General features: G+C 37.8%; 1 long non-coding RNA gene across 1 annotated transcript; it reads left to right on the top strand.

Moving 5' to 3' along the window:
• The first annotated feature begins 284 nt into the window (after positions 1 to 284).
• On the top strand, positions 285 to 1,844 carry LOC119797100. Its single transcript, XR_005282549.1, has 3 exons — positions 285 to 333; positions 1,176 to 1,360; positions 1,708 to 1,844. It is a non-coding gene; the product is annotated as an uncharacterized LOC119797100 (long non-coding RNA).
• The last annotated feature ends 2,540 nt before the right edge of the window (positions 1,845 to 4,384 follow it).

Genomic DNA, 4,384 nt, shown 5'->3' with positions numbered 1-4,384 from the left:
CTGAGAAAAATAAATCTGAGTGAACGAAAATGTTATGTAATTAAAATGTGTTATATTAACAATAAAATGTTACGTTTGTATCTTTACATAATATATTTAGTTTTGAATTTATCTGCGTTTGTTCAAAACACAAGACATAGTGCATTTTTTTCCCTTACAAAATTAATCTAAGTGATCCCAGCCAATCTTTTTACGTACATACCCACAACAAACAATACCTTGTTTCATTTACTCAATACAAAAAATTTCCCCTTCCGGAATACCCATCCTGTTTTGTTGGTCTGGAAACCCCTTACATTTCAAATGAAGAGGCACATGTGGACTGAACCTAAGGTAAGAATGAAGTTAGTTAAATATTTAATTTACTTCAGTTTGTACATTCTTCATAGTTTTTGAATTGCTGTAGAAAAATGAGGTTTTTAATGTAATTTGAAGATTGCGTTGTTGTAACGGTATGTGGATTTTCTAGTGTTGCTGGCATCGCTAACGTTATGTTGCTTACGTGTAGCCTAGCATTATTTGAAACTTTGCGAGTGGGGATAAAATAGTTTGTTATTTTGTAATTTAAAGTTAACGCTAGAATTCAGCAATAAAATAAGGCATGTAGCGTAAGCATGTGGATTTTTAGAGCAGGACTGTAACATTGTTTAGCTGTATTTTATCCTTTAAATTAATACATATATTTCTTTGTTTTTAGGTGATTGATGGGAACAACAATATTTCAAATCGGTTCAGCTTAGACCTTTTCAGTCTTCAGAGGTGAAACTATTAACGTTAGTCCCAGTCTTGCATGGTCTACGTTATGGGCAATTGAGTAATTTAAATCAAACTGTCACTGATATGCTCATATTATTATTCTAAGTATCTGACAACATTATGGAAAGGGCCGAGGTCGACCTTTTGTTATAGAGTAAGATTTTTATATTTATCCCCCTTAAATAGAAAGATCGATGACAGCCCCAGCTTATTGTTTACAATAATTACCTGCCCAGAACATTTTACTTAATTTAAAAACTGAGCTATCATATTAGAAAGATTTAAGACTCCAGCTTTTGTATGTGGTCACTATTTATGTCAAAATTGAGAGAGAAAGTCAGCTGCAGATAAAACTGCAGCAAAAAACTTTAAAAAAGCAAAGAAATCTGAGGTAAACTATCTCCCACCTCATCCTCAAGGTGAAACGGATGAATCCCTTGAAAAGGAGAGGGAACTTCTCTATGAGTACAAGAAGAGAGACAACAACAGAGTAATTAATGAGAAGATGGCAAACACCTTCTCACTGCGTCGTAAAGATGTGATCCAGAAACCACCTGTGGTTGACTTATATGCTTGATGGCCTGCCCTGTTTGAGTTTTCCCAGGTATTTAGAACATTTGAATACTTGTCTAATTACCTTTGTAATACCAAGTACTTTGTCTGGCAAGGTTATAGTAGTGTGGAATTTGTTGAAACTAAGCTCCTAACTTAACTAAACTCAAACCATGCACTTAAATTAACTCTCATAGGGTGCAGCATCCCTTTCCAAACATCAGACCACTTAAATGTCGTTCTAATTGTATTTCTAGAGTTATTAGAATACAATTATACTTGGTAACATTTCTACTTGGTGTTGTTTCTCTTTCCCTGTTTCTAATTCTTTTCTAAAATATGTATTTTCTGAATTAATTTTGTGAAATATTTCTGCATATCTCCTTTTGTCTTTCTCAGATCGAGGAGGAATTCCGAAGGATCACACTGAAGCCACTACAGTCAACATTCTTTGGGAAGCTGGACGAACACTCGGCTAAATTGTTGAGACTCTACAGTAGGAAGGGAGGAGCTGTTGGGAAGAAACTTGATGAGATTCTTGAAATTATGAATGAGGCATGTACTTTTAAATTTGTAGCAGTTATTTTAATTTTGTAGCATTCTGATATCTGTACTTATCTGGTCACACCAGAATGTGATATTTGTCCTTAATTTCTTACCCTCATGTGGTTCCAAAACCGTAAGACTATTAAGATCCTTAAGTTAATCTTCGGAACACAAATTAACATATTTGATGATATGTAAGAGCTTTCTGACCCCCCTTTTGACTGCAACACCATTGTAACTTTCAAGGTCTAGAAAGGTGTGAAAGTCATTGTTAAAATAGTCCATGTGACTCCAGCGGCTCAACGTTAATGCCATGAAGCAGCAATAATACTTTGTACACACAAAAAACCCACAAAAAGGGATCATTTTTTACATATCAGCTTCACATTATGTTAACTTAATAAACACAGCTTTGCCTTTCCATGTTCTACTTCAAAATGCCAGCTCAGTATTGACCTCTGGTTGGCTACCTCCTGCGTCAGCTTCATATGCATGCATCATTGTGCTTAAGTGTCGGCCAGTAGTGAGCCGGCGTTGAAGCTTAACTCTCTGTTTACTACATAAACAGCGTAGGAGACTGACACAGAAGTTGTTAAAAATAGGCGTTGTTTTTATGCGTTTTTTTTGCACAAATTCATCACATTAAAGGAATAGTACACCCAAAACATGATTTGCCTTCATTTTCTACTCACCCCCATGCTGAACAACACTCTGGAGTACTTTTTTGATATCTCAAATGCATCGGGAGATCTAGGAGGCTTCTTGCTGTCTGCTGACATTCAGATAATGGAGGTCTATGGCGCCCGAGGCAGAAAGGTCCATAAAAGTCCACAAAAAACGTGTCAATGTTCCTCCATACTGCTCGTCCAATGTATTCCAAGTGTCCTGAGTGGGTAGCGTCCATAATTTACTCGAAACTAAGTAATTTAGAATGTTTTTAGAGCATAAACAGTAGTGTATTGGATTTCCTGAAAGCGCGCACCTGCGCGTTCACGACGCTACGGAAGCCGGCAGACCAAACCAGATGAAAGTGCGCATTCAGCGTCTGCTCTGCCGATAATGCAAGCGTAGAAGAAGAAATGTGCTGTTTACCTGTGCAAAGAAAGAAACAACGAAAGAAAAATGTCTGAGGACTTCAGTGTTGAGGAAGAGCATGAGTTCTTTGCCCGAGCTGAATGCGCACTTTCATCTGGTTTGGTCGGCCGCGGTTTCCGTAGCATCGTGACCTCGCATGTGCGCGCTTTCAGGAAATCCTATACACTACTGTTTATGCTCTAAAAACATTCTAAATGACTTAGTTTCGAGTAAATTATGGACGCTACCCACTCAGGACACTTGGAATACATTGGACGAGCAGTATGGAGGAATATTGACACGTTTTTGTGGACTTTTATGGACCTTTCTGTCTCGGGCGCCATAGACCTCCATTATTTGAATGTCAGCAGACAGCAAGAAGCCTCCCAGATCTCCAGATGCATTTGAGATATCAAAAAAGTACTCCAGAGTGTTGTTCAGCATGGGGGTGAGTAGAAAATGAAGGCTAATCATGTTTTGGGTGTACTATTCCTTTAAGGTTGAGCCACTGTAGTCACATTAACTATGTCTTTAATTTCTTTTTGGGCCTTGAAAGTGGTCATGACGTTGCTGTATGTAAAGGAGCAAGACAGCTCTCAGATTTCATCAAAAAAAATCTTAATTTGTGTTCTGAAGATGAACGGATGAACAAACCTTTTCAGATAATTTCATATTTTTCTAGGACAACAGCATCGAGTCCAGAAGAGAAACTGTGATCAGAGGACTCATTCTCTACCTTGGTGAAAAGGCAGAGGAATTAATCAAGGACTAACGGGTAAAGAAATTATATTTCTGCATTTGTATTGATACTGAAAGATTTTCAAATGGATTTCTTGATTTATATAGAAAGTTTTACAGCACACTTATATATATGCATACATACTCATGAACATGACTATTGGTTGACTATGACCGATCTACACAAAAATTGGGTTAAATCCAAGCACAGCTAAAAACTACTACAGCAACCCACGTATTCACAGCCAAATATCAACAACACACAGCACATCCTACCAGTGCTGTTTGGGCACAAGTTGTACACAAGTATATGGATCAAAACTACCAAAGAAACCACGTAATGCCACCCAGATTTCCGTTCATAGCAAATATATAGTAGATTAAATTCTCTTCGATATATTTCACAGGTTTGTGGTGGCGACGATTCTGCAGCCATACAAGAAGCCATCACTACATTTGTCCTCAATATTTTTGTGGTCAGCAAAGCCAAAGATGGAGGTCTGGAGAAGCAAGCTGGAATTGCCATCGAGGGAGCAGAGGTCCTTTTTGGTATTTCCAGTGTAGCACATGCGTGCACCTACCTTATGGGCCTTATTTATGCCTTGGAACTTAGTTATCCAAAGAAACTGAAATACACATTTGAAGTATTTCAGAAGATCTTTCTGGAGCTGGAGGATGTTACCAAAAACATGTCCTCCAAAGTCCACGATCTAAAGAT

This window comes from Cyprinodon tularosa, unplaced genomic scaffold (assembly GCF_016077235.1).
Source record: "Cyprinodon tularosa strain WSP-4 unplaced genomic scaffold, ASM1607723v1 ctg570, whole genome shotgun sequence".
Taxonomy (NCBI): domain Eukaryota; kingdom Metazoa; phylum Chordata; class Actinopteri; order Cyprinodontiformes; family Cyprinodontidae; genus Cyprinodon; species Cyprinodon tularosa.
This window is presented reverse-complemented; position numbering and strand designations above follow the sequence as displayed.